This window comes from Canis lupus, chromosome 5 (genome assembly GCF_048164855.1).
Source record: "Canis lupus baileyi chromosome 5, mCanLup2.hap1, whole genome shotgun sequence".
NCBI lineage: Eukaryota > Metazoa > Chordata > Mammalia > Carnivora > Canidae > Canis > Canis lupus.
This window is the reverse complement of record NC_132842.1, coordinates 7622385-7645885: the sequence shown is the minus strand read 5'-3', so window position 1 is coordinate 7645885 and position 23501 is coordinate 7622385. Positions and strand designations below refer to the sequence as shown.

The window sequence follows — 23501 nt, the reverse complement described above, 5'->3', positions numbered from 1 at the left end:
CAACTTATAAAGAGATGAGGATACATGCAAATAAGCCTGTGATGGGATATTTGCTGCCCCAGATCATTTCTCCTGATTGTTTGTTTGCTGTTTATGAAATCTAAAGAAAATGAGTTGGGAAGCCAAAGCTGGTGTTGTGAATAGAGATGTCTTATACAGCTATGCTAATTTCAAGCCTATAGGAATGTCTCTTTAGATCACCTGATCTACGTTGCATTAGGCTATGGAGGCACAGAGTTTTTGTTTTCTGGGGGGAAATGGAAAGAGTCTGACTCACACTGGCCATTCATCTTCCAGAGAATCTTCCTCCTACCTGGTTCCTCTACCTTCCTGTTTCACTGGATGTTTTCAGCTTCCTGCCTTGCTTTTAACCTGAGCCCGTAAAATCATCCGCACTGTCTTGTAGGATGGAGCATGCCTGAAAACTAAGACGAGTTCTTAGAATCCCTTGGAAATTGTGTACATTCCTGTGTTCCTTCCTGCAGAAGTGGAAGCTCCAACCTTGCCCAGCTGGGCGAGAAGTTCATCTTTGAGTTCATGGGATCAAGTCTGCTAGAGGTGGGCCCTTGGCAGATCTCCCAGGTGGTCACGATGGGACTAAACGTTGGGACTAAACAATGGCACTAAACTTAACACTACCAGTTAAGTAAAGGAAGATGACAAGAAGTTTTCTGTTGTTGAAGGCTGTGGTGCTTTGTTGCCCACTTGTAGCTCAGCCTCTGGACAGGAATGACTGATGGGAGTGGGTCACTTCACCCCCAAGGTATCCATCTCCATCGTACTTGCCCAGGGCACCAGCCTTTGTCCTAGTTCTTATGGACCTCAACATTTTTGAGTGTGTCTGTCATTTGTTTGGCACCTTTGCTTCCTTTTTATAATCTGTCATCTTACATAAAAATAAAACATGAGTGAGATCCCAAAAGCAAGTTTTCCTGAAGAAAGACAGGAAAGAAGCAGGAGCTGGTGGCAGAAGCACAGCCTTCCTCCCAGTGTCATTGCTGTTGCCTGTGGTGTCACAATCTGTCTCTGTGCTTCCCTCCAGTGGTGGCCTCCTGCTCACAGTGGGCTCATGGCTTAGAGGAGGCGGCTGGTAGAGAGTGCTGGGCCTCATGCTGCCTGAGTTCTCAGACCCCACTATTGGCTGTTTGTTTACCCTCAGGAAAATTGCTACATCTCTCTAGGTTTTGGTTTTATGAAAAATAAATAAGAGGAAGTGCTCGAAAATCACTAGCGAGCTTCATGGCATTAGGTTTAGGGTAATGTATGGGCCTCTGTGTATCCTGGGAGAGGATCCATCTCCATCCCTTGTCTAGCACTGCTTTGCAATAGAGCAATAGCACTTTACATTTTGAAGTACCTGGACACACAACTCTCAATATCATGTCCATTGAATGTTAACTAAATTATTCTTGCTTAATATGTGAGGAGATACAGTAGATTTACAGCCAAATGTGAATCTAAATGACTTAGAATTGCAACAGTAAGAAGTTACAACTAGCTAGATATTGGGGAGAGGAGGAGAGTCGAACCTAAGTTTCCCTGAGTTTCTGCCTTATTCAGTGGGTGGATGATGATACTGTTCACCAGGCAGGGATCACAGGGGAAGGCTCATCACACTGCTCGATGATCAGTTTACAGGAATACTTCATTTTGTGGTTCTCTGCTTTATTGCACTTTGCAGATTTTGTGTTTTTAACAAATTGAAATTTTGTGGCAACCCGGCATCAAGTGAGCATATTGGGGCCACTTTTCCAACAGTATTTGCTCAGCTCATGTCCCTGTGTCACATTTTGGTAATTCTTGGAATATTTCAAACTTTTTAATTATCATTATATTTGTTATAATAACCTAGTATCAGTGATCTTTGATGTGACTATTGTAATTGCTTTTTTTTTCTTTACTATTGTAATTGTTTAGAGGCAACAAAATGAAATGATTAAGTTAAGCTAGGAAGGCAAGTCAAAAGCAAGATAGGCTGAAACCTGATCTCTTGCACCAGTTAACCCTATTATGAATACGAAGGAAAAGTTTTTGAAGTTAAAAGTGCTGCTCCAGTGAACACATGAATGATATAAAGTAAAGTAGCCTTTTTACTGATGTGAAGAGAGTTTGAGTGGTCTAGAGACAAGATCAAACCAGCCACAACATTCCCCTTTGCTGAAACCTAATCCAGAGTAAGGCCCTACCACTCTTCAAATCTCTGGAGACCGGGAGAGGTGGAGAAGCTGCAGAAAAAAAGTTTGAAGCTAGTAGAGGTTGATTCATGAGGTTTAAGGAAAGAAGTCATCTCCATAACATGAGAGTATAAGGTAAAGCAGCAAGTACTGATGAAGCTACACTAAGTTATCTAGAAGACCTAGCTCAGATAATTCATGAAGGAGGCTACACTAAACAACAAATTTTCAGTGTAGACAAAACAGCCTTACAGTGGAAGAAAATGCCTTCTAAGACTCTCATAGCTAGAGAGGAGAAGTCAATGCCTGCCTTTAAAACTTCAAAAGAAAGGCTAACTCTCTTGTTAGTAGCTAATGCAGCTGATGACTAAGTTGAGGCCAGTGCTTATTTACCATTCTGAAAATCCTAAGAGCTTTTAAGAATTATGCTAAATCTACTCTGCTTGTCCACTGTAAATGAAACAATGCCTGAATGACAGTACATCTGTTCACAATGTGATATGTTAAATATTTTAAGCCCACTTTTGAGACCTACTGCTCAGAAAAAAAATTCTTTCAAAACATGACTGCTCATTGACAGTGCACCTGGTCACCCAAGGGCTCTGATGGAGATGTACAATGAGATTAATGTTGTTTTCATGCCTGCTAACACAACATAAATTTTACAGCCCATGGATCAAGAAGTAATTTTGAATTTTGAGTTTTATTATTTATTATAATAAGACTTATTATAGAAATAGATATTTCTATAAAATTTCCTATAGAAATATATTTTGTAAGGCTTTAGCTGCTATAGATAATTCCTCTGATGAATCTGGGAAAAATCAATTGAAAAGCTCCTGTAGGGGATTCTGGGTGGCTCAGTCAGTTAAGCATCTGCCTTAGGTTCAGGTCATGATTCCAGGGTCCTGGGATGGAGCCCCACATCGGGGCTCAGCAGGGGAATCTCCTTCTCCCTCTTTGCCTTGCTCATGCTCTCTCACTTACTCTCTCAAATAAATAAATAAAATCTTAAAGAAAAAAAGAAAAAAAAGAAAAGAAAAGAAAGAAAAGAAAAAAAGAAAGAAAAGAAAAGCTCCTGGAAAGGATCCACCATTCTAGATGCCATTAAGAACATTGGTGATTCATGGGAAGAGGTCAAAAGATCAACATGAACTGGAGTATGGAAGAAGTTGATTCCAACCTTCTTGGATGACTTTCAGTAATTCAAGATTTCAGACATGAAGTAAATGCAGATGGGGTGCAAATAGCAGGAAACTAGCATTAGAAGTTGAGCCTGGAAGTGCCGGGGTGGCTCAAGTTGGTTGAACATCCAAATCTTGATTTCGGTTCAGGTCATGGTCTCAGGGTTGTGGGATGGGCCTTGAGTCACTCTGTGCTCAGTGGGGAGTCTGTTTTCTTTCCTTCTCTCTCTCTCTTCCTCTCTCCTTTTGCCCCTCCCCCTTCTTGCACACTCCTTTCTGAAATGAATAAATTTTTAAAAATTGAAGCCTAAAGATGTGACTAAATTGTTACAATTCATGATAAAACTTGAAAGATGAGGAGTTGCTTCTTATGGATGAGCAAAGAAAGTGGTTTCTTGAGATGGAATCTACTCCTGAGGAAGATACTATGAAAATTATTGAAATGACACAAAGGATATAGAATATTATATAAACTTAGTTGATAAAGAAGAACAAGGTTTGAGAGGATTGACTCCAATTTTGGAAGAAGTTCTGTGGGTCAAATGCTATCAATCTACATTTGATTGATATGTAGAGAAATCATTCATGAAACGGAAGAGTCTATTGATGCAGCAAACTTCATTGTTGTCTCACCTTAAGAAATTGCCACAGCTACCCCAGCCTTCAGCAACCACCCTGATCAGTCAGCAGCCATCAACATCAAGGCAAGACCCTTCACCAACAAAAAGAATATGACTTGCTCAAAGCTCAGATGATGGTTAGTATTTTTTTAACAATAAAGTCTTTCTAATTAAGGTACATGTGTGTTTATTTTAGACACAGTGATATTGCACTACAGTATCATGTAAACATAACTTTTTTCTATGTACTAGGAAACCAAAGAATTAATTTGTTTGACTTACTTTATTGTGACATTTGCTTTACTGTGGTAGTCGGGGACCGAACCTACAATGTCTCCAAGGTGTGCCTGTATTTGAGGACCTGCTGAGTTCCATATGTCCATGGAACATCCAAAAGAGATGTGTAATCTGAGGCTGGCCTTCCAGAGAGAAATCTAAAAGACAATAGGTTATAGTTAAGAGCTGCCAAGTCTTTGCCACCTGCCATCCCCTCCTATCTGAAACACTCTCCAACTACTTTCCTACTTCACTCCTCATCTCCCTATGGTCTTTGCTCAAATGTCAGCTTTGCAGGAAGACTCTCCTGGCCACCTAATTTTAAGTGGCAAATGCCTTTATCAAAGCAATTCTTGTCCACCTTCTCTGTATCATATTTTTCCCATAATACATAAAACTCAACTACTATGTATCTTACTACTTTTTTTTTCTTACTACTTTTATATTTTATTTTATTTACGATGTTCTATGTATTAGCATTTATGCTCCATGTGGCCAGGAATTTTGTCTGTTTTGCTTATTTCTTTATCCCCAATTGCTAGAATGGGGCCTGATACAAATGATCACTCAACAAATAATTTCCAAGAAAGAAGATGAGCCCTTTCGTATACCTGACACTAAGTAGTTTATATGTAGTATTGCAACTAATCTAGGTAAGAAAACTAAATTTAGGAGATGTAGCTTTGTCATTGGTAACAAGAGCCAGGAAAATCAACGAGATCTGTGGGGAGAGTCTTTAATGAAAAAAGAGAAGAGGAGCTAAAGCACATCATCCTTTTAGACACAGGCAATTGTGGAAATGGATCCCACATAGGAAAACAAGAAAAGCCAGTCAGAGCAAGAGAGAAAACAGGCAGACAGACCAAGAGGGAGGAAGTGTCCAAAGCTGTAGGATGCTACAGAGAAGTTGGCTTAGGTAAGGAGTGCAAAGTGACTGAGAGAGATTGTATATGTGTTCTGGCCACCTGTATATGTGTTCTTGATTCAGATTCAGATTCACTGCTGACAAGCCTCTCACCAAAATGAGTATTGTTATATAATAACTAATCGTACCATAATAACTGTGTTTATTAGGACCTCCTTGGACAAAGCATTTTGCAAGGATATAAATGGCAGAGTTTACTTTTCAGCAAAAAGTAGACAATTGGTCTACAGTTCAGTGTCACCGAGACTTTGGAATGACATGAACTGGTAACACTTGAGGGGGGAAAAATGGGTCACTGAAATAGTAGACTCCTCACAATCATCTAGTCATTGTGCTCAATTCAGAGAGGGTAGTCCAAGCACAGGGAATGAATAAATTAAGAATCATTGAGGAGACTTGAAACCCAGACAAGAAGATCACTTGGGTTGCTTTGGCTTGTGGTCCTCAATGCAAGTCAGAAATCTTTTTGGAAAAGGTATGACTTCCAGTCCTTTGTCACCACTAACTTGCCCTTAGTGGACACTGTTATTTGCCATGCTGCTCCATTTGCCATGACTCACAATTCCGAAAGTCTGGATTAAAGCAGAGAAGACAGCTTTCCCAATGGTGCCAAGAAGTAGTCTGAAAAGTTTTTAACACCTTTGACTGATAATCTCCATCAACCTCCCTACTCCACACCACAAATAAATATACACTCATATAATCGCAATTTTAAAATCTGTTTGTAGGGCAATTTCAGGCAAATCTCTCGGCCGCCCTCACTGCTTCCCCCTTCCTCCACCCCCCTCCCACTCCAGGACACTCACCTGACACTGGGCAGGTGAGAGTCTATGTGGTATAGTGTCTCGTGTTGGTTGTTAATAGAGTAAAGCTTTAAAAGGAGGAGATTACTTAAAACAGGATGGAAGTAACTTACAAAAGGAGCTTCAACAAAAGGAGGCTTTTTTCCCAGGGCCAACCCTGCCTTCGGCGGTTGAACAAATTAGGCCTTCCTTTTGCATCTGACAGTATTTCAAAACAGGATCGCCTCCCTCAGTTACGGAGAGTACAGATACACATTCATTATCAGATTGACATTAGCCAGAATATCTTAATGTCAACAAAGACATTTGAATGATTGTTAGCCTAATTATTTCTTATATTCCCTTTGGAAGATCCCATGTGTACAAGATTTTAAATAAGGAGTATGTCCAGATTGATTCTTTTTTTTTGTTCCCGTAAGAATCCTGAATTTTGTCAAGGATGCAGTCTAATTGAACTTGGAATAAAGCTTTAGTTTCATATTTTCTGGCTAATGTTCCATAAATGTCATAACTTTGCTGTTTAATGGGGAGTGTGTTTTTATGTAATAGACATGCCAAACATTAATGAAGGGAAAAAGAGAGAGGATGACTAAGAAATGCCATCTCAAGCTCAAAAACATCAAAATTAGCAATAAAAATAGAAGGTTCTTATCTCCAGGAATGGGAGGGAGATAGTCATAAGAGCAGATGCAGCCTGATCCTGTCCAGTTTCCCATGGGGCATTCACAGGGTGCACTTGACCACACTGATTCCTGCCTGTGTTTCCTCTATGTGTCCCCTGGGGACTGGGATGATCCCTCGCCTAAGTGCTGTGAGGTTTTCAGTGGATGCAAGGCTTTTGTGGCAGTCCTGCAATGACAGGGGCCTGGGTCCTTCTCATCACCCACTGTTCCCTAAGGCTTTGGATAGAGGCTTTCATCTAATTTGGAGATGAGTGCAGGATATTCGTGGTCTCCAAACACAGCAAATCTGATCTTCTCTAAATAAAAAGGTTTAATATCAACTGTCAGGGTGACAGAGTCAGCCTGATTTAGGGAGAAGTATGAATCACAGAACATTTTCAAGAAATGTAGTTTTCTTAATTGGAAAGATTTATAGTGACAAGGATCAGGTTAAATGTGGGCCTAATGGCAAATCTTTATGAAGCTACTTAGACAAATCTTTTTTTTTAGATTTTTTTTTTTAAGATTTTATTTACTTATTCATGAGAGAGACGGAGAGAGAGAGAGAGAGAGAGAGAGAGGCAGAGATGCAGGCAGAGGGAGAAGCAGGCTCCATGCAGGGAGCCTGATGTGGGACTCGATCCTGGGACCCCAGGACACCCTGGGGCGAAGGCAGGCGTTAAACCGCTGAGCCACCCAGGGATCCCCTACTTAGACAAATCTTTAAGAATGGTCTATTTTTAATATATTGTCTAATGTATTATCTATATGTTTTTAATATATTGTCTTTAATATATCTTTTTTTTAAGATTTTGTTTATTTTTTCATGAGACACACACAGAGAGAGGCAGAGACACGGCAGAGGGAGAAGCAGGCTTCTCGAGGGGGAGTTTGATGCAGGACTCAATCCCAGGACCCCGGGAACACAACTTGAGCCAAAGTCAGACACTCAACCACTGAGCCACCCAGGTGCCCCTTTAATATATTTTTGAAATGTGCAACTAAGGTGAGGATTCTTGGAAAGTACTGCCTTACATAGTTTGAGTGTTCCTCTAGGACTATATTTATGTTTTTCATTGATTTATTAAGTATTTAAGTATGAAGTATTTCAGTGTTAAATTTTACATACTTTCCAAGTGATTCTCAAATTCCTTACTAAAGGAGCCCAAATATATGACATTTTATTATTGTTACATTTGACCCCAAGTTTTCCCTGCTCAGAGTGGTTGGCAAGCATAATACATGTTTGAATGAATGAATTAGTAAATGAATGAATGACTAAAGGCCAGGGTCTCAATCCTCATACCCTTCAGTTGTCCTCACTTTATTCCATGTACAGAGACAGACTCTTAATTCTGTCTCTTTTAATGCCACCTGCGGAGGCCCATTTATACAGTCTTGGTCACTGTCTTAGCTCAGGAAAGTATTACAAAATATCATAGACTGGGGGGCTTATAAACGATAAAGCTGGAAGTATGAGATCAGGTTGCCAGCATGGTCCATGTCTGGTGAGACCCCTTTCCTAGGTTGCCAACGACCTCCTTTTCATTATATATGTTTCACATGGTACAAAGAGCAGAGAGCTGTCTGAAGTCTCCTTTAGCAGAGCACTAACCCCATTCATGAGGGCTCCACTGTCATGACTGAGTCATCTCCCAAAAGCCATATGTTCTCTCATATCATCACACTGGGTCTCAACATAGGAATTTTGGAGACATGCAAACATTCAGTTAGCAATGAACGCAAAGGAAAGCATGTTATGCTCTGTGGCAAGGGGCTTATTCCATCATGGCAGACTCTTCTTGCTCATGGTGACCGATCTCAGCAACCTTTTCACATCTACACGTTTAGGAGTGAGAAGGTGATGAGCTCTCTGGCCAAACAGGGGTTAGAAAGAGTATGTTGTGAGTAATTTTCTCTTTCTTTACAGACTTTTTTTTTAATTTTTATTTATTTATGATAGTCACACAGAGAGAGAGAGGCAGAGACACAGGCAGAGGGAGAAGCAGGCTCCATGCACTGGGAGCCTGACGTGGGACTCGATCCCGGGTCTCCAGGATCACGCCCTGGGCCAAAGGCAGGCGCTAAACCGCTGCACCACCCAGGGATCCCTAATTTTCTCTTTCTATCAGACCAGAACTAAAAATGGAGCAGGGGATCTACTGGTTTCCCAAGCCAAGTAAAGGGACAGTCCACTTTTAACAAGGTGGCTCAAATGTCCTTTCCCTGGGCTCACTGGTCTATTTCCCATTTTACATGTCTCAGCAGCCCTGCAGGTATGTTGTACTGGATAGACTCCAAGGGTTAGGCAGAACATGATTTTTCCCCGGAGAAGAGGCTTCTGGCTTTGGGAAGTCAGGGATGTCAGACTTGAGGTGTCATTTCCCAGCCAGTGTTCTTGGCTTCTCTGTGTCTGAGCCCTATCTTGATGGCTCTGTCTTTGCCTTATTCTCTGCCTCCTCCATCAGGGAGATCTTGCTCACTCACTGAGATTCAATAGACATAGATGCTTTCTTAAACAGGTCTTTAGATTTTCCAGACAGAGCTCATCTTTCTTTTCCTGTGCTCCCAATGACACAAATCATACTGGAGTCTAGTCTCTGCTTTCAGATCTCTCCCAGAGAGCCTGTGTGGGGAAGGGTGGTCCATCCTACATGGAGGGACATCTCTAATCCATACTGGATCTCCAGCTCCCAGTGCAGAGTGGCTGCTCTCTAGAAGTCTGTGAGTGATTCAAAATCAGGCAACAACTTTATAATCACAGAACTACTCCCTAACATTCTTAGTCCTGCCTTAAAGATACTAAGTATTATAGAAGAAATTTCTTAAAAGTACAAGCAGATTTATTTATAGTATGGCAGCCCTGTGATATATAACATTGTGGCTGAAAAAAATCAAAACAATAACCACAAGTCATTAAAACACTAGTCACAAAAAAACAAAACAAAACACTAGTCACCTGTGTAGATTATTTCTGGATTCACAGCCCGACATGCCACCTGCAGAATTCTCCCCTGATTATATTAGACTTATGACTGTCTCCAAGTCTTTTTCCAAAACCAAAAAACTATGTTTCCTGATTTTAAACCCCTTGCTTTTTAAGGTACATTAAGATGAGATTACCATAGCAAGTTCTTTTGTATGGAACTATTCTACAAAACATTTATTGGTTCCTGTGAGTTTTAAAGGCATTATCTCTGATATCCAACAACTGACTGTGTGATTATCAGTCTTGGCTCACAAATTGCTCTGCTGCCTATCAGAATGAGGCTTTCTAGAATCCAAATGATTGGCTGAAGTCATTTCAGATATACCCTAAAGGTCTTAAAACCATAATTTCCTCCACAACACTCTCAGCAAACTTGCATTGTAATCATTTAAACTAACACAAATGCTGTTTTTCTTATTGTGTCATTGTTGTTACCATGATTTTCTCTTTAAGAGTAGAAAAAAATATATCCTGTTTTTCTCATCAATGAGTGAGAGGGAGGACAAGTCACCAGAGCCTCTAATTATCAGGGGTCAACGTCAGGGTCCATAGAAAGGAAACACGTTTATGTTATCAAGAAGGCCAGCTAATATGCCAGATTGTACAAAGTGAGGGGAATTTTCATGACCATGCCACCTCCCCAAGTCCTGTGCATACTCAGGTTTTGTAATCTAGGGTCTATTTGTTGAACTGGTGGTTATTTGTGACATGGAGATCAAACATCGCTGATAAGTAGAAATTTTGTAGAAAATAAATTAAAAATACCTCTGTAGATAAATATGAACAATCTACTGAACTAGGAACTTGGCTTCTTCTCCTGAGCACCTGTTCCATCACTGCTGGACAGGCAAAAGTGAGAAATGCCTCCTCCATATGCAATACTGGCTCTTAAAGAACAGCATGGGAATGCCTGGGTGGCTCAGTGGTTAAGCATCTGCCTTTGGCTCAGGGTGTGATCCTGGAGTCCGGAGATCGAGTCCCACATCAGGCTCCCTGCATAGAGCCTGCTTCTCTCTCTCTCCCTAGGTCTCTGCCTCTCTCTCTGTGCATCTCTCATGAATAAATAAATAAAATCTTAAAAAAAAAAAAGAACAGCATGAGCATGGTGTAGTGTCTGGTAGGGTTAAGGGTTTAGACAGGCTGGTAGTTTGAAAGGCCTGAACTTGTCTTCTACTGTCCCCTATGAAGTTAGGTTAAGGTCAGGCTAGGACTTTGAGAGGTTCACTGCTTTCCTGCTCTCAGTAAAACGAGGGGGCTATTTCCTTGTAATCAAGAGCCTGCCTCTACCATCATAGAAACCTTATTACCCCTGCCTCCGCCACACTCTGCTCTTTCCTTTATCTTCAACCTCCCCCTGTCTGCTTTCTCCTTCTCATTCTCACTAAACAAATGCCAGTCTTTTTTTCATTTTATCTTTGCCAAACCCTCCACCTGGTGGTCACCTCCAACCACAGCCCTGTTCACTATCTCAGCATCAGCCATAATCCTCTAAAATGCTGCTTTCACATACTATATGCACCTCCTCACCTCCTTCTTATCTTTTTTTAAAGACTTATTTGTTTATGAGAGAGAGAATGTGAGCAGAGGTAAGGGCAGAGGGAGAGGGAGACAGACTCCCACTTAGTGGGGAGCCCCACTTGGGACTCAATCCCAGGACGCTGGAATCATGACCTGAGCTGAGATCAAGAGTCAGATGCTTAACCTACTGAGCCACCCAGGCACTCTACCTTCCCTCTTACTTTTAACCCTCTCCAATCCTATTTTGACCCTACCACCTCACCAAAACTACAAAATCATTAAGATGTTAATGATTATAAAACTAAACATAGCCTTCCTGTAAACTCAGAAATCACACTCCCAAGAAAAATGAAAACTTTTGTTCGGGCAAAACCTGCATGCAAATGTGTATGACAGCTCTGTTCATTTTCAACAAAAACTGAAAATAACCAACACATCCTTCCACCTAATGAACAGATAAACAAATTGTGGTTATAGCTGCACAATGGAATACTACTTTGCAATAAAAAGGAATGAACAATTGATTCATGTAGGAATCAATAATAGCACAAATTATCCCTAAATATATTTTACCAGCCCCAAAAGGCTGCATAATGTGTGATTCCGTGTATGGCATTTTGAAAAGACAAAACTCTAGGAATGGAGACGATCAGTGGTTTCTAAGAGTTGGGGAAAAAGGGTGAGCTAATGGGGCAGCATGAGGAGATTTGGGTGAGGGGTGGAACTGGTCTGTATCATGACCATGGTGGTGGTTGTGCAACTCTATGCATTTGTCAAAACCCAGAGAACTGTAAAGCACAGAGTGTGTTTTAGTATATATAATTGTTTTAGATGGCAACTAAGATGGAAGGGATTCCCCCAAATGGAATGCAGACTAACACATGGAAAAATAAAATTATACTCATGACTTCCTTAGCTCTATGGGACATAGTAGTCTTCAGCGTGCTGCATCCCACACCATTTAACACTCTGCTCCATTGGCATACTTCCTTCCCTTAGCTTTCCAAGTACCACCTCCTCCAACTTTCTCCTACTTGATTAGCTTCCGTTTCTCCCACTTCCTGGCAAGGTCTTCCTTCTCTACTACCCCCTTCTACCTCCCACATTCTCCTTGTCAATCTCATCCACTCCAATGGTCACAATTACCAAATATTCCAGTGAATCTCCAGTTTATGTCTCCCACCAAGACCTCTCTTCTGAGCTCCAGATGACGTGCGCTGCCATCCATTGTGGACTAAACTATCTCAAACTCAACTTAGCATCCAGGCCTTCCCCATGCCCACACCTGCTTCCTCCTCTGGGGCCCCAGCTCATGTAAGACCAAGAACTTGGCCATCATCCATCATCCTTAATTTCCCTCCCTGTCTCTCCTCTCTCTTCCCTCACCATCTCATTCTCTCTTGAATCCACGTGTTGGCTCCTTTTCCACTCACTCCCATGACACCACATTGCTCCAAGCCATCACCAATCTCCGTGGAGAGCTAACGAAGACATCAGTGCCTGCAAAGACAAGGAGAAAATGTGTTAATGGTTATTAATTTGGTATTCATCTGCAGGGCAGGTTGGGGAAACTTAAAACATGGGAGATTATAATGGAATAGGCCAGCATCAGGATTAGAGTGGGAACGGGGGAACGGGAGAGAAAAATATATAGGATTTGATGACCAATTGCATTTGGAAGTGAGAAGGGAAAAAGTAGATTCAGAAATTAGGGTCTGCTGATCTGTGAAATAAAAATAAATTAAGAAAGGAGAACTGGGTTTCAGAGGAAGCTAATGATGTCAAATCAATAAACTGTCATGGGGACCATGGAGCTTACACAGAAGAATTCCAAGTGGCCTGCAACATAGAAGTCATATTTCAAAGACTGTCTGCATACCTTTTCCAAATCAGGACCATCTGCAAGGAAAGCTGAAGTGAAATCATTGTTTATGTAGATAATTCTCTCTGCAGGTGGTCTCCTTTTCTTCAGGGGGGAGTTGTGTGAAGCCAGACCACATTTCACTCACAGTCATGGCCGTTGCACTGTTGGGGAACTGCCTGGAGCTGGAAGCTACAGATTGTCTTATTCCAGGGGCACCACACCGCCTCTGCTTGCATTTCCTCGAGCTGCCACCCATCTTTGGCAGAGGTGACCCAGAGTGAAGGGCAGTTAGCCCCAGACAATAATGCAGTGACCCCCGAGTGTGTGGCTTACAGACCTGCCAAATTGTTCTTTCTGAGCAAGGGGAGGGGAAGAGCTATCAATAAGGCACAAGGGATTCTATGAACAGAGAAGCTGGGACTGCGGAGAGGCTCCAGAGATGTGTCCTGCTTAGGGGCCAAGATCTCACCCTAATGTGAGATCTATTTTTGTGGAACTATTTTTGCCCAACTTAAATTGAGAAGAAAAATAAAGAGTGCCAAAGCATAAAGGAAAAGAAGATGGTCTGAAATATGGGTCTGAGATGAGGGGAATTGCACCTGCTGGCGCTCCCATGGATGAGCATCATGGGGACAGCTCTTGTCTCTGTCTTCTCCTTGCCTGCCTCACACCAGCAACCAACCTGCCAGATCTCTGTGTCTTATTTCAATACTCTTCAAACCTTTTAGGATTTTTCCATCACCCCACCAGGATTCAGGGGTATGAGGCTGCTGTTATGGTAGCCCAAAGTTTTTACCCTACTTGGCCAATAACTTCTGAGGGCAGCAGGGTGCCCATCTGTCTCATGGATGAGGCGTAAAAGGTTTCTCTGCACATGGCAGCCTTTTGAGCAAATGTTCTAACGGTACCCAGAGAGAACTCTCTGTAACTACTAGCTCTAAGCCGGGGACGTGGCCATAGTACATTCATAATATGGACAGCATTCACTTCACCCAAATATATGCCTTACTTTGGGCCTGTAAATTATCCAAAAAAAAAAAAAAAAAGACCAACAAAATAAACATAACTCGATGTTGCCACACTATAATGTACTCCTTCTCTAGTCTGTCTACAGATCCTCAACTTTTACCATAAATAGGATGTGTTTTCACTCAGTGTCTGACATAGGGCAGGTGCTTAATATATAAAGTGAATTTTGCTCTTAGCAAGCCTATCATTTAGTTTGTGTCCTGGCCCAGTTTAGAGAGTTGCCTTAAAGGGAAGAAATATCATTAACTCTTCTCTTCCCAAACTATTTTTTAAGTATGTTAATTCTTGGGCACCTGGGTGGCTCAGTAGATTAAGTATCTGCCTTCAGCTCAGGTCACGATCCCAGAGTCCTGGAATCCAGCCCACATTAGGCTCCCTGCCTTAGCACAAAGCCTGCTTCTCCGTCTTCCGCTGCTCCCCCCGCCCCTGCAACTTGTGTGCGCTCTCTCTCTCTCTCTCACTGGTGCTCTCTCTCTCAAATAAATAAATAAATACCTTTTTAAAATATATTAATTCTTATAACAAAGGATATATTTCTAGCAAGGTGCAGTTTGTATTATTGGAAGGTCAGTTATCCCAGATACTTTCTTCTCGTTTTTCTGCCTTTTAGTATCAGTTTTAAGGAAACTGTTTTTCTGACATTTTCTTCATGAAATGGGCTAGGAAAAGAACATTTCAGCTAGGTGGCCCCATTATTAGCTGCTATAAGAAAACACATGCAAAGAACATGTCCAAGGGATGTGGGTGAACGTTTAATATCAGGAACTTCCTGGCCATTTTGTTAGACATTTTAGTCCTTGTAACAGGCATTGTTTAAGTTTTTATGTTTTTTTTTCCCTTAAAAGCAAATCTACATAGTAACTATTGCTCAAAAAACTAAAACAAAAAAATGCAGTTTGTCCAAACAAATCACAATAACAGCCAAGGTCAAAATACAGCCACAGCTTGGTGAAAACAGCACCTGTGTGTTAATAGCATACGTTGCTGCAGAAACCCAGCTGACAGGAGGTCTGAGGAGGAGATGCCTAGCAGTGGGCACCTGGTCCTGGCACAACTCCCAAGCTGCTTTTTCCGAATGGTGATTAGTGGAGTTTTAGAATGTGTTAGTGAGTTATTCACGAAATTCTCTGACAAGTTTAAATACTGTACAAAAGTTTCATTAAAATTAGTTGTACATAGGAGCTCCTGGGTGGCTCAGTCACTTAAGTGTCTGTGTTTGGATCAGATCATGATCTCCGCGTCCTGGAATAAGACCCGAGTTGGGCTCCCTGCTCAGTGGGGAGTCTACTTCTCCCTCTTCCTCTGTTCTCTTCTCTCCCCACCCCATTCCCACTCACAATCTCTCTCTCTTGAGCTCTTTCTCTCAAATAAATAAATAAATAAAATCTTTAAATGAATACATAAAATTAGTTGTGAGTATTTGGATCCCCTTTCTGTGTATGGGTTTTTTTTCTGTGTATGTTTAGGAAACTGTTGAAGGCATCTATTTTCATAGAGATAAGTCAGCAGCCTTGGAGGATACTTAAATTCAAGATTTGAATATGAATTTTAGAACGTTTGCAATTTTCATTTATTTATGTTTTGCTTACACATTATTGTTGCTATACTTGGGAACTAAGTTAAGGCAAAGACTATAGGAGACTATCAAGGTATTCTGAAACAATTCAGTGATTCAAGTATACCAATGCAAATATTAGGTTGAGTCATATGAAATTGCCACCAGTAGGCGATTTTGCTTTATAAAAATGACAATTTCATAATGTTTAGCATAGTGCTTTTCACTTGGAAATTCGTCATATTGTGCTTTGAATTGTATTCTGTTTTGCATTTTCCTTTTGTAATTTTAAATTCTGTCACAATAGTTTATTTATCTTAAATGTTGAGTTCCTTGTATAAAATGTGATTCATCCAGGCAGCAAGGAATGAGGTAATTATTAAAGAGTATAGAGTTTCTTTCCTGGGTGATGAAAATGGTCTGGAATTAAAGACTGGTCACGGTTGGCCACTTTGTGAATATACTAAAACCTATTGAGTTGTACAGTTGAAGAGAGTCAACTTTATGGCACATTCATTATATCTTCATTTTAAAAAATTATCCAAAGGTATACAGATTGAGAAGGAAGAAATAAAACTCTTTGTTTGCAGATGGCACAATCATCTCTGTAGAAAACCCCAAAAAGCTAACAACAACAACAACCTGGAACTAATAAGCAAGCATAGCAAAAATGCAGAATACAAGGTTAATAGAAAAAAAAAGTCTATTGCATTACTCTATACTAACAAGAAACAATTGGAATTTGAAATTTAAAAAAAATCACAATGCCACTTACATTAGCACCCCAAAAATGAAATACTTAGCTATAAACCTAACAAAATATATATGTAAGGTTTATGTAAGGAAAATAACAAATCTGATTAAAGAAATCAGAAAAGGTAAATAACTAAAGGGATACCTCATGTCTACATATAGGGAGATTCAATACCATCAAGATGTCAGTTCTTCTCAATTGATCTATAGATCCAGTGCAACCCAAACCAAAACCCCAGCAAGTTATTTTATGGATATTGACAAACTGACTCTATTATTTATATGCAGAAGCAAAAAGCCCAGAAGAGCCAACAGTTCTTGAAGAAGAAGAGCAACATTGGAGGACTGACACTGCCTACCTTCAAGACTTACTATAAAGCTACAATAATCAAGGCAATGTGATGTTGGCAAAAGAACAGACATATAGATCAACAGAACAGACTAGAGAGCCCTGAAATAGACCCATATACATAAAGCAACTGATCTTTAACAAAAGAACAAAGGTAATATAATGAAGCAAACAAATGGTTTTAGAACAACTGGCCATCCACATGCAAAAAATAAATCTAGACACAACCTTACACCTTTCACAAAAATTCACTCAATGTGGATTATAGGCCTAAATTTAAACTACAAAACTGTAAACCTCTTAAAAGGTAACCCAGGAGAAATCCAGGTGGCCTTATGTTTGGCAATGGCTCCTTAGCTACAACACCAAAGGCATGCTCCATGCGAGAAATAATTGATAAATTGGGCTTTATTAAAATTAAAAACTTCTGGGGCAGCTGGGTGGCTCAGTGGTTGAGCATCTGACTTCAGCTCAGGGCATGATCCTGGGGTCCTAGGATCGAGTCCTGCATCAGTCTCTGCACAGGGAGCCTGCTTCTCCCTCTGCCTATGTGTCTGCCTCTCTCTGTGTGTCTCTTGTGAATAAATAAAATCTTTTAAAAATAAATAAATATAACTAAAAAATTCTGCTCTCTGAAAGACAATGTCATAAGAAGAAGAGATAAACCACAGACAGAGAAAATATTTGCAAAAGACACGTCTGTTAGAGAACCATTATCCAAAATATACAAAGAACTCTTAAACTCAATAATAAGAAAATAAACAACTCGGTTAAAAAATGGACAAAATATCTGAGCAGACATCTCACTAAAGAAGATAGACAAATGGTAAAGAAGAATATGAAAAGATGCTCAACATAGTATGTCATTATAGAATTGCAAAATAAAACAATGAGGTGCCTATGTATACCTATTAGAATAGTAAAAGCCCAAAACACTGACAACATCAGATGCTGGAAAGATATAGAACCAGGGGAACTCTCATTGACTGCTGGTGAGAGTGCAAAATGGAACAGTCACTTGGGAAGACAGTTTGGCAATATCTCATGAAGATAAACATACTCTTACCATATAATCCCACAACTGTACTGTCGAGTGTTTTCTCCCATGAGTTGAAGTTTTATCCACACAAAAACCAGATGCTTGTAACAGCTTGGTTCACAATAACCAAAACTTGGAAGCAACCAAGATGTCCCTTAGTAGGTAATTGGATAAACAATGGTATATCCATTCTATGGAATATTATGCAATACTAAGAAGAAATGCACTGTCAAGCAGTGTAAAGACATGGAGGCAACTTAAGTTTTACTAAGTCAATATAGAAGTCAATATAAAAAGGCTGAAAACTATATGATAACAATTATATGACATTCTGGAAAGGGCAGAACTATGAAGAAAGTGAAAATTCAGTGGTTGCCAGGAGTCAGGGAAAGGAGGGATGAGTAGGACCACAGAGAATTTTTAGGATATTGGCAGTATTCTGTATGATATTATAGCAGTGGGTAATCATACATTTGTCCAAACATGTAGAATGTACAACAGGAAGAGTAAACCCTAAGGTAGACTGTGGACTTTGAGTGATAATGTGTCGATGACAGTTCATCTGTTGTAACAAGTGCGGCACTCTGATGCCAGCATTGAAAGTGGAGTAAGCCCTGCCTATGGAGGCAGGAGGTTTATGGGAGCTCTGTACTTTATGTCCAATTTTTCTGCGAACCTCAATACTCTAAAAATAAAGTCTATTAAAAGTTTATCTGTACCCAGACATAAAATGGTAAGCTTGATTTTTTTTTTAATTAGCAAAGTAACATTTTGTTGTGGGAGCTATGGATCTCACTTTACCCACTGCAGAATCTTGCCTAGGATAATCAGAGGGGTTCCCCTAAGACACATTCCTATCTGTTCAAATTTCTGGAACAGTTTTCTACTTGGAATTTTATGAAGACATCAAAGAAAATGTTGACAATGACTACTAATCTGCCATTGTAAGATTGACAATTACACACATTTTATTTTATAGTTATGTAAACACAAATACACATAGCCAGCTAACTAGAATACATCTGTGAAGTCCTAGGTTTGGGTTCAGGTTGAAATTCTAGGAGCTCACAGAAGCAAAAGAAGAAAAATGGGTAGCGAGAGGAAACCTAGGACAGAGTCCCAGAAAAACAGGCTCAGGAAACACTAGGGTAGTACAAAGTATCAAGTCCCAGAGAGCACTAGTAGAGAACCAAAATAGAAAATCTCAGTGCAGGAACACCTGGGTGACTCAGTGATTGAGCGTCTTCCTTTGGCTCAGGTCATGATCCTGGGGTCCTGGGATGGAGTCCTACATCGGGCTCCCCACAGGGACTCTGCTGCTCTATCTGCCTATGTCTCTGCCTTCTCTCCTTGTCTCTCATGAATAAATAAATAAAATCTTAAAAAAAAAATCTCAGTGCAGGGGTCAGCCAGACCAAGTGGGTCCAGGAGAGGGAAGGGCAGGTGGAACAGAGGGGTTGTGTTTGGAACCATTCATGCACCAAAGATGGCAACTTTTTAATGAGCCCCTTCCTTCACCTTATCTCATAGGTGAGGACAGAGCCCTTAAGAGCAGTGAGCTGGGCCAGCCATAGATAGGCTTCTAATTTCCTTCTGCTCGAGAGACCAGTGGTGTCTGCTCTCAGCTAGGACTGAGATCTTTTTATTCCAGACCCACTGAAATCTGTGCTTTCAGTTCTGCCTGTGTCCCTCTGAGCAGAGTGGGTCCTTAGCAAGGCTGCGTTACTTCTGTGTAGAATGGTCTCATTCATTCTTTCCCCAAGTCTTTCTGGAATACCTGCTATGTTGCAGGCACTCTTCTAGGATATGATGGTGAGGAAACAAGTGAGAAGACTATGTCCCTTAGACTTAGAAGACTAGTTATCGGGCTTTCAGCCTAGGGTGGAAGCCATTGCAGCCATCAGACCATGAGGCACATGTGCATGTGGGAAACTCCCACTGGGCGAGCACTGGGGGAGGAGAGGTACATGGGCTTTGCGGTGTGAGAGGAGGACCTCCATCCAGGTAGAGAAGGAAGAGGAGGAATCACTAGGGAACTGGAGACCAATTCTTGACCCAGGAAACATGGTGATGGGATGGTGCTTTGTGACATGGTTTTAACAGCACCCTCTCCACCCATCAGATGATGACAGTTTATGTAACATGCTTTTTGTAACCACTTCCAGTACGCAAGGGTGTTAGAGGTGTTAGTTATCTATTATTGCGTTTTGCCTCCTTGGTAACAGAACTCTGGCTCTTGGTGGACCATAATGGCATCTGGAAAAAGAATTCCATTTTTTTTGGCTTTCCTCAAAATTAGTTATGGCCATAGAACTATAGCCTAACCAATGAGATGTACATGGTCTATCGTAGAGAACTTCTGGAAAGCACCTTTAAAGGGAAAGGAGTCAAGAACACCCTCCTCCCTCTCTCCTTCCTCCTGCCTAGGATGTGGATCTAGTGGATGGAGCTCCAGTAGTCATTTCGCACCATGAGGCAACTAGAGGCTGAAAGCCCACTCTCAAATACTAAATTATAAAGATAAAAGGAGACGGCATCTCCCATTTGAGCCCTGAATTGGCTATGAGCTGACATCTGTTAAATGCCAAGATAAAAATCTGTGTTTATACCCTGACATTGGGGGTAAGGAATCTCAGTTACCTTAAGCTTAATAAGAAGCGAGGAAGTAGGTTGTCATTGAGCATCCCAGCTTGTCTTGCCTTTCCATTATCATGTACACTATCCCAGATGAACAACGGAATACATCCCATCCTCCTGTGACCAGTAGACATATTTTTCTGCCTTGATGTAGAGAATAGGACCAAATCCTCCTGAAGGATCCACACCAGCTATTTCATCCATTCTTGAACAGTTTATCTTCAGAGTGAATGTCTTGCCACATCAAATCTCCCAGCAATTGTTAACAACATCCCAGAATCTTTTTCCTTTCAAAAGTCCCTTGCACTCATACAAGGAATGAAGAGTATCATTTAGTGTTTCAAAGGAGGAAGGACAATGCTGGCAAGGTGCTGGCTGGGATGTCAATCTATAAGTGCTTTCTGTTAGTCATTAATGGTTTGATCACATATTACACAACACGGTAGATGGTAAATGGGAGTGTTGCCCAAGCAAAGACAAGGCTAGGGCTCTTCTAGGAGTAGGTTCAGAGTCTCAGCATACCTCACATGTCAAGGCAGGGAAGCAGGAAGAAGAGACAGAGACTGTAGGTATAAACAACCGGGAAGGTTCTGGAAGCTTGCAAGTGTCAGATTGACTTCTCATCCTAAAGCAAGGTATTTTAATTTATCTACTAGGTGTGAGCAACTATGTAACCAGAGAATTGTATGAAAAAGAAAAAAGGAAATCACGTCATTAGAAAAACACTAACTTTGATTGAGGCAGGGATGGAAATGCTTAAATTCCCTCACAGCCAAAAATATTTAGGTGGCAGAAACAGATAAGGACATCTGACAGTCATGTTATTAACTAGAATTCAATGACTGAAGGGTTCTTAAGATTAAAAAGACATAGCTTTTGGATAGTAAATAAGAACTGGAGGGAAAAGAAAAAATGTGGTACTTTTAGTTTTAAACTAAATGCATCTTAGAATTTACTGCCCAGAGAGGGTAGCCTAAATCCATTGTGAAATAGTTGGACAAATATTAAGAGAAGAGTAACCTTTAAGCCAACTAAAGGTTAGAAAAATGAGGAGCAGAAATCATGTTTTACTAACTCAATTGCTTTTTTATGGAATGATAAAATTAATGGACAAGGAGAATACAGTAGATGTAATATATTTGAACTTTCAAGAAGCCATTATTGCCATGTCACTGAATTTTATTCAATAACTCAATTCAAACTTGCCACGATCTAAATGTGTTCCCTAGATTAAAAAGCAGATGAAAATCTAAGCAACACCTAATGAGGAATGATACAGAAGGCTTGAGAGAAAGCAAAATGCTCTCAAAACTGGCTGTAGCTTGAATTTCACTTAGAAACGCTTTTCATTAATGATCAGAGAGGTGGCTCTACACCACGAGAAACAACAAAGTGCTACTATGGATGTTTAAATTATTTGATGTCACAAATGGAAAGAAACTTACTCTTTTGTTTATCTTCCCAGTTGCCGTTTTAATTTTTTTCATTATGCTAACTACCTTGTTTTATGCAGGTAGTTGAGTTTATTCTTTTTAGTTGAATTGTGGTCTTTTTTAAACAAAACAGTCTTGGGTTGCTGGATATATTACCGAGCAGTATTTACACTGACCCGCAGCTTAAGGACTCCCAATTTCCGTTACTAATTCTCTGGATGAACTGAACTGGAGAAAACCAGCAGGAAGGTGAATAGATGGCCACTGGAGGATGGAGCGAGTGTAAGCTAATCAGAATCTGAAATCAACAGAAATCCAGGTGGACAGTCAAGGAGAAATGAAGAATGTCGAAAAGGAGAGAAAAAAGTTTAAACATTACAGAAAGGATAATAAGTAGGATGAGTGATCCAGGAATAGATACAATAAGAACCAGAAATAAAAAGAAAATATTTTTTATAGGGGTATAATAACTAAAAGAAGATCTGAGTACCTGCCAAAGTGATCAAAGACAGCAATAGAAGGGTTAGTAGGTTCAGAACAATTTGGATTTGGTGATAATTCAAATAAAAATTCCATGTGATTGTTGCTAATTCATTCAATTTTTTTTCATTTAAAAGTTTTTTAAAAGATTTTATTTATTTGAGAGAGAGCACTAGCATGAGTCAGGGGGAGAAGCAGAGGAAGAGAGACAAACAGACTCCACACTGAGCATGGAGCCAGATGTGGGTCTTGATCCCACAACCCTGGGATCATGACCTGAACTGAAATCAAGAGTCGGATGTTTAACCAACTGAGCCACCCACACACCCTCATTCAAAATCTTTTACATGCCCATCAAGTGCAGAATTGCTCTGGTCTAATTTAAATGAGAGCTGGGCTTTGGGACTGTCTTACTTACTGGAGCTCACAAGAGAATTATGGTGCACAGTTTGCCTTGTCAATGTTGGTAAATCAATCCATCTGTGTCTTCACATGAAGATGGACTAGTTGTATATTTGTATTAATGATAGGAAAGTGAAGTATCACCCTGGATGTTCAGAGCCTTCCGTTCTCCATAGAAGAGAACTAGTAAGTAGGACAGTTTGTGATTTTATTCAGTATCCTTGGGAAGCAAAACCAGGAATTAAAAACAAGAAGATTTATTTTCCCAAGGCGTTTGTGTTCACTATTAATGATAGCTATGATTAGACAATAAAAACACACAAAATTAAGGTGTTTGGCATCTCTTTACTAGTGAAATGAAAGGATGTAATTACGTGGCTAGAGAAGACAAATATATGTAGATTGAGGCATATTTATGCAAAATCCTGACCAATAGCTCTTTTTCTGTCTTTCTGTGGGGCTGATTCTTCTGTGGACTTGAAACAAATCTCAAAACGTTTTTTGGTCATAATTCCTCCAAAGCAAATGGATTATAAAACTTTGTTGAGAAGTGTTGTGAGAAATAATTCATTGATAAATGTAAATGTGGCCACATGGCAAAATGGCATAGGTTTTAAGAGCCTGTTATACACACAATGTTTCTGCACTGTAAATTTGAATTTTAAATTATATGGGACAAATACTCAGGTTAGAACAATGTGAGTTTTAGTTTCCTCAGAGTGCATATTAAAAATGAGGTAATTTGATAGCTAACCACCAAAATCTATTTTTCAAATTATTTTTTCTGGGATGTCTGGGTGGCTCAGCGA

At 40.3% G+C, this 23501-nt stretch overlaps 1 protein-coding gene across 6 annotated transcripts in view; it reads left to right on the top strand.

The window, feature by feature from the left end:
* Window positions 1-23501, top strand: part of KIAA1217 (KIAA1217 ortholog) — a 433418-nt gene that overhangs the window by 20362 nt on the left and 389555 nt on the right. The gene's annotated exons all lie outside the window — the stretch shown is intronic.